Genomic DNA, 8094 nt, shown 5'->3' with positions numbered 1-8094 from the left:
CTAATATACTTCCCAACATCTTGATGAAGTTTCGGGTAGTAAAAATACTGATGCAATATCGCCATTGTTTTCTCTACTTCGAAATGTCCAACAACCTGACTGTAGTGCACCTCCCAAATCATCTTAGCACGCCCACTTGAAGGAAAATATATGCGTTCCATGTGGCATAACTGTGCATCCTAAAGGTGAAAATTTGGAACTTTCTTCCCTTCCAAGAGTGTATGGTATATGTTGTCGAATTCTGGATCGCTCTTGTAAAGATGTAGCCACCTCGATGTCTCGTGTCCACAGGAGTCAAGCACAATGATTAGCGCCATGACCAGTGGTCGGCTGAGGCAATTAGGGACATTATTGGTGTTTCCCTTCTTGTACTTAATGTTCAAATGGAATTGTTGCATATATATGGACGATTTTTGATGGCGATTGTTCTATAGCTTCTCTTGTGTCTGTATGAACTGTAGAGGCCTCCACAATGGAATACATTTCTTTGTCATAAGTGGGTACTTTTAGACTATGTTTTTAAGTGTCTCATTGTGGTAAACCACTGGATGCCCATGTTGAGTAAAAACTGCACCAATAGCATAGTCAGAGGCATCTCTCTCAATCTCAAATGGTTGTTGCAAGTCTAGCAATGTGAGCAATAGTGCCGAACAAAGGCGATTCTTCAACTGGGAGAACGCTCATTGTTGGGTTTCAGAAAAAAATAAATTTTCTTTCGCTCTTCCCTTGGTGACTTGACTTAAAGACAAAGTGATATGAGAGAACCTAAACAAGAACCTACAGTAGAAATTGGCAAGACCCAAAAAGTTGCAGAGTTTTTTTAGAGTAGTTGGGCATGGTCAATACCAAATGACTTGTATCTTTGATGGGTCCACATGTACAACTTGCTCATCAATGATGTACCCTAGATATTGAACTTGGGTCAGGCCAAAGGTACATTTCTCCATCTTAGCACACAACTTGTGTTGTCAAAGGGTTTGAAGGACCTGTCAAATATGGTGGTGGTGCTCTTCCTAACTCTAGTTGAAGATCAAGATGTCATCTAAATACACCACCATGAATGCATTGGTGAAGGGCTGAAAGATGTCATCCATCAGTCTCATGAAGGTTGTAGGGTCGTTCATTAATACGAACGGTATGAACAACCATTCAAAAAGGCCCTCCTTAGATTTGAAGCTAATTTTCCACAAATCAGAGGATTTGATAGCCACCTGGTGATAACTTGCCTTCAGGTCAATCTTGTTGAAATATTTTCCCCCTTGAGCTAGTCCAAAAGGTTATCAATCTGCGAGATTGGGTACCTATTCCAGACAGTGATCTTGTTATTTGCTCAATAGTCAATACAGAGCCTATAGGTCCCATCCTTCTTCTGTACCAACACAATCAAGATCCCACAGGGTGATGTGCTTGGCCTGATGTGCCCTTTCTGCACTAGTTCCTGAATCTGCCTCTTGATCTCATTGTTCTCCAGAACAGAGCATCGATAGATTGATCCATTGGGCAGTGGCGCGCTTGAGGTCAGATCGATGAAGTTATTGACCAGACAGTGGAGAGGTACCCTAATGGGTGAGGTGAAAATTTCCTTGTACTCCTCCACGACCTTGTCCATATGTTGCTTCTGTTTAGAGAAGCCCTGCTAGGAAGCCGTGGGCACAAACTTCTTCTTGCATTGGGGGAGAATTATAAGGAAAACGAATTTCCTAGTCTAGGAAATGATCTTACTGCATTTCTTTGCAGTGATAAAAGAGATGGAGGTAGGCGAGGCTACCTCCGGTATCTTGTACAAATTATTAGCCAAAGTAATAATCACATAGAAAGGTCTACACTCATATATAGCATGTCGCTTCCACAAGTATGGTTATGCTAACAATACATCAAAAATTTCAAGAGGAGCAACGTCACACAATACCTCATTCATGAAGTGCTTGATGCTATAAGGAAGGTGACACTGCTGGCTGATGTGAAGGTCTCGTCCTTGGTGAAGCCACCCGATGGTGTACGGCTGTGGATGTGTTGTATTCTTTAGGCCAATCCACTTCATGACTTCTGCTGAAATGAGGTTCTTTTGGCTCTTGCTGTCAACAATGAACTGCAGCGGAGAACCCTTCACCCACATCTGTGAGTGGAAGAGGCGTTCCCCCTCCTCTGGATCTTTAGGCTGAATTTTCTAAATCTTTGTGGTGGCCACAGTGGCACTGTTAGGACCTCACATTGTCCCTTTCTGACCATATATTTTTCTATTATGTCATCCCTTTTCAACCTATATTTGAAGTCCTTGCTATTGCTTTAACCCACTTTTCCAAAGGTATACAATATATCTTCTCATTACTATACGTTTAATTTATTTTACATATAATTCCATTACTTTCATAATTTATTGAATGGAATGGATAGTTGCTGGAACAGTTATCATTGCAATCTACGTTGCTCAAATAGCTCGAAGACTGTAGGGTTATCATTACAGGTCATGTTGTTGTAACAATTAGAACAAGGAGCAAATCTTGTTGCTGAAGCAGCCGTGATTTCATTCTAGATTCGATAGCAACAGAAGAAGATCGCCAAAGGAGCTGCTACATTGGCTATAACTACCACATTCCAAAATCAACATTACCATAACCATTGTAACAACATTTTGTTAATGGGAAAACTGATTTCCCTATTTTGGTATATTGGGTTAAAGATAGGACTTACAATGTAATCAATTGTAATAGTTGTCTCCTCTTTAAAAAGCAGAGACATCTACAGTAGAAGTGGAGCGACAGACTGCGGGAAGGTTTAGCTGAAGGAGAAGAACTGGAATCTTTTTGTAACATGACATATTGATGGATGAATAAAATACTATTCTGAACATTTGTTTCTAGTTCTCGTTTCCTGGGGAATATTGTGAGAAGGACAGGGCCCACCTTCATCACAAGATTCACCCATTATATTTTTGCAGTGTGTTAAGTGTGTTTCCTATCCATACCTTGTTAAAAGTTTTGTTTACTAAATGTTGCTTATCTATTATTTCTGAACTCTATTTTTCCAATTGATTGTTGCATTATCTCGTTCATTCATGAGTGTTCCACTGGTAATTGAGTTTACAGAGTGAGTTGGCAAGCATGATAATCAAAAACAGGTGCTGAAGATTCCTGCTTTGGGAATAGGGTCCTGTTCTCTATTACAGCATAGCTAGTGCTTTCCTTTACAGGTTGATTCCTTTTCATTAGATTACTCTTTTAATGAGATTAAGCATTCTTTGGTAATTGTCTCCAATAGACTGTTTTTGCTGTAACTCAGAGTGGAACTTCAATTTTCTTAGAGCAAGGTGCGACTAGTTTATTTATCACTACAACTTTTATTGCTTTAAAGATTGAGCACATACAGTGCGTAGTTGCCTTTGAAATAAATAGACTTCCCTGGGTTGATAATTTATGTAGCACTTAGTTGTTTGAATTAATAAGCAATTAAAGTGACCAACATTTTGGCGCCATTTCCGGGAAAGGCGATCATAGATTTTAAAAGAATTAATGATTTTCTTTTATTTATGCAGAATGTATGAGAGGATGCAAGAAAAATAATCCTACAGGTGGTAAGGGCAAAGGAAGAGGAGGAAGAAAAACCTTCATTGATGAGATTATCTCAAAAGATGAAACTTCTGAGAGGCTAAGCTCTTGGAAGCCAAAGACTCAACATTGTCTCCATACAAACTACAAAACGGAGGAAGTTGTGGGCCCTGAAATGGTTGAATAGATAGTAGAAAATATTGAGGAACCAACAAAAGATATTGAAGAACCAATAGAAGATATTGAAGGACTAGTATAAGACGTTGAGGGACCAGTACAAGACATTGAGGGACCAACAGAAAGCATTGAGGATCAGGTAAGTGCAACAGGAGAACAATCAATGGAAGGAAACAATGAAAGACTCTTTGGTGGAGGACAGGTAGGAGGAGAGGGAAGAGGTGAGAATTCTCTCTCCACCTTGGGATTTCGTATTAGGGATCTTCCCAGGGGGGCAACTCCCATGAAGAATATCCCACTCGCAGCCTTACCTAACTTCCATGGTTTATCTTCTGAATATCCTGATGAGTTCTTTTTGAGTTTGATATATTGTGCAGAAGTTATGATTATGTTACTAATGCTCAAAAATTGAAGCTATATCTAGCAACACTAAAAGGAAATGCACTAAGATGGTTTATGAGTCTAGGAAATCATGTAATCATGACATGGGAACAAATGAAGGAGAAGTTCTTGACCAAATATCAAGACTACTGTCGAACAAGAGAAAAGAGGGAGGAATTATTTAAGATGGTTCAAAAGGACGATGAAAATCTAGAGGACTTTGTGGAAAGACTACAATACAATCTACAGAGATCCAATCACCCCAATGTAAGTAAAGATATTCTTAAGACAATATTATTGAAAGGGGTAAGGGATGATTGTTTAGACATGCTAAATATGTTTGGTAAAGGGGACATATCTAAAGAATTGTATGATGAAATTGTCAACCTCTGCAAGAGATGTTCAAGAGGAGATGCAAATAGATCAAAAAGCAGGGATAATACATATTCAGGAGTCCAAAAATCAACTAGTGGAGGAGCAACAAGAGCTGAAATAGGTAATCTACTTGAGGAACTCAAAACTAAAATGTTAAGTTCTTTTGCTTCACAGATTGATACCTTGCAGGTTATGAAGAAACAAGCAGAGGCAGAAGCTACTTTGGCCATCTTCTGTCCTAAATCTAGAGAAAAACATCCACTAAGGGAATGCCCATTGGAAAAGCTAACAATTTGCACCATTTGTGAGAAGGACCATGAAACTCAACAATGCCCTTCTTTACCAGGAATAAAAGCAGCGTTGCAACAAACCGAGGAGGAAGCTGAAGCAGTTTATTTGCTGACACAAAGGAGGCAATGGAAACCACGAGGACAAGGTATGAACTCGAATATGGCATTTAATCGTTGGAATAATTATCCTTCTTTTAATCAAGCAAACTACCCGCCTTTCAATCAAATGCAATACCCACCCTTTAATCAAATAAATTTCCCACCCATGCAACAAACAAACCCTCCCTTTGTAGACCCTGCAATGTGGACTCCTTGGCCCCCACAACAATCTTATTTTAATCAATGGAACCCAAACTAGAGAGCTCAACAAATCCCATTCCCAAACAAATTTCCTAAGTTTTAGAAACCACTCTCTCTACCATCAGGTGCTCCACCAAATAATCAGACAATAAGACCCCAGGTGCCTATACAACCAAACCCTAACCTTAATAATAATAAAACTGTGCAAGTCATTGATATTCAGAACCAGCCTATATCTCATGTTCTCCCTTCGCAGTGTAATGATATTCATTTACGATATGGGAGAATAGTTGAGCCTATTATTGATGATATTGCCTCTTTTGACTCTAACAAAGAAGAGACAGAAAAGAATAATTTACCTAATAATGGTGCAGAAACAGTTGAGCCACCCTCTAATAAAGGTGCTGAAACAACAGAGCCACCATTCCCTGAGCGTATAGCTCTCACTAAGACACCTGAGCCACCTGCTTTTAATCTTTTAGGGGAATTGCAGAATCTTTATGTTAAAATCCCACTTTTACAAGCACTTAGAGACGTACCAATTTATGCTAGAACTGTCAGAGATATTTGTATTAAGAAACCTGGTAGTAAAGCTATTGATCCCCTTATAGTTCATGTGATGGGTGATCTAGCTGCTTTAATGTCCGGAAAAACTCCCCCTATTAAATATGGTGATCCCGGCCATCCTACAGTTACAGTACAGATTGGAAAAACTATTGTTTCACGAGTTCTGGTAGACTTAGGTGTTGTTATAAATATTATGACCCTTGAAACCTCACAACTATTACAACTAAAGAATGTAATCAGAGAGACACCAACCATCCTGGAGTTAGCTAATCATTCCACAATCAAACCAAAAGCAGTTATTGAAGACCTGATCATTTCAGTTGAATCCTGGAATTACCCAGCTAACTTTGTTATATTACAGACTAAAACAAAGTTGGGGGGACATCCTCTAATTTTGGGGAGACCATGGCTGGCTACAACAGATGCCTTTATCAGCTGTAGATCAGGTTCAATGAAAATTTCTAATGGATGTGGAACTAAGTAGCTTACTCTTTATCCTCATGCCACACCTACGATTAATAATGATGATTCTGTATGGTTGGACTATGATGATAATGCTACTCAACCCATTTTGACTATTGGACAAGCCTTAGCTCTTAAAGATACCACGGAGGATGAAGTAATTAGTAATTTTATTTCCAAACCTTCCTCAGTAACTTCTGAAACATATAACCAATTGACTACAATTTTGGAACCTGAAACCCAGGAAAAGCTTAAATCTGAAAATCTACCTCAAACATCAACTGCTATCTCCTCTAAAAGCATAACAGTAGAAATCGAACCTGGCAAGACATTGAACATAAACCCCAACTTATCAGATGTTGAAACACAACAGCTAATGAAGTTACTTCATGAAAATAAGGAAGCATTTGCATGGGACTATACAGATATGAAGGGGATCTCTCCTGAATCATGTACTCATCGTATCTATATTAAGGAAGGGTGTTGACCAATTTGTCAACCCCAACAGCGAATGAATCCCAATTTGAGGGAAATTGTTAAAGAAGAACTTCAAAATTGCTTAATGCAGGGTTTATATACCCCATATCTGACAGTGAATGGGTTTCTCCATTGGTGATAGTACCTAAGAAAAACGGGAAATGGAGAGTGTGTGTATATTATATAGCCTTAAACAAAACCACTCAAAAAGATCATTTCCCCTTGCCATTCATTGATCAGGTTCTACACAGTTTGTAAGGGAAGATTTTTTTTTTCCTTTTTAGATGGTTTTAGGGGATATAACCAAATCAAAAATGCACCCCAAGACCAAGACAAGACCACTTTTACTAGTCCTTGGGGAACTTTTTCTTATAGAGTTCTCCCATTTGGATTATGTAATGCTCCAGCAACGTTTTAAGGAGTAGCGATAGGAATCTTTTCTGATATGCTTAATGACTCTATGGAGATATTTATGGATGACTTTACTCCTTATGGTGTGACTTTTGAAGATGCATTACAAAACCTTGAAAAAGTACTTAAACGTTGTATACAGTCTCACCTTTCCTTAAGTACTGAGAAATGTCATATGATGGTTAATGAAGGATTGTACTTGGGCACTTCATTCATTCCTAGGGATTCAGGTAGATCCATCCAAAGTACAGGTAATTCAGACCCTTCCTATCCCTAAAACACAAACTGATGTAAGAATTTTTTTAGGAAATGATGGATACTATAGAAGATTTATCAAAAAAATTTCTAAAATAGCTTCTCCTTTGTTTGTGTTACTTATGAAAAATGTTGAATTTAAGTGGACTGATCTTTGCCAGAAAGCATCTGATGAACTTAAGCATCAGTTGTCTACAACTCTTATTCTAAGAGGACCTGATTGGGCACTTCCCTTTCATATATCCTCTGATGCTTTGGATACTGCAATTGGAGTTGTCTTGGGACAAGAGGAAAACCATCTTCCCTATGCTATCTATTTCATTAGTAAGAATATGACCCCTGCTGAACTTAATTACATAGTTACTGAGAAAGAATTTTTAGTGTCATTTATGCTATTAATAAATTTTGACATTACATTACTGGTTACCCTACTTTTGTTCATACTGACCACTCAGCTATTAAGTATTTAATGAACAAATCTATCACAAATGCTCGAGTTATCAGGTGGTTATTATCATTACAATAATTTGATATTACAATTGTAAATCGACCAGGTAAAGAGAATGTAGTTGTTGATTTCATTTCTCGGATAAAAACTAATGATAATACTATAGTAGATGATTCCTTTCTTGATGAGTATTTATTTGCAGTATCTGCTCACTCACCTTGGTATGCAGAAATTGCCAATTATCTGGTTGCAGGGAAGCTACCATCATACTTATCACATCGAGAGAAAAGAAAGATCATTCAACAAAGTGCTCGGTATAACTGGATAAGTGGGTGTCTTTTCGAAACAGGACTTGATCATGAAATTCAAAGATGCATTAGAGAAGATGAGGTTTATGATAAACTGA

Source organism: Pinus tabuliformis, chromosome X (genome assembly GCF_031772625.1).
Source record: "Pinus tabuliformis cultivar Carrire ecotype Pingquan chromosome X, CPIR1, whole genome shotgun sequence".
Classification (NCBI taxonomy): Eukaryota; Viridiplantae; Streptophyta; class Pinopsida; order Pinales; family Pinaceae; genus Pinus; species Pinus tabuliformis.
This window is presented reverse-complemented; position numbering follows the sequence as displayed.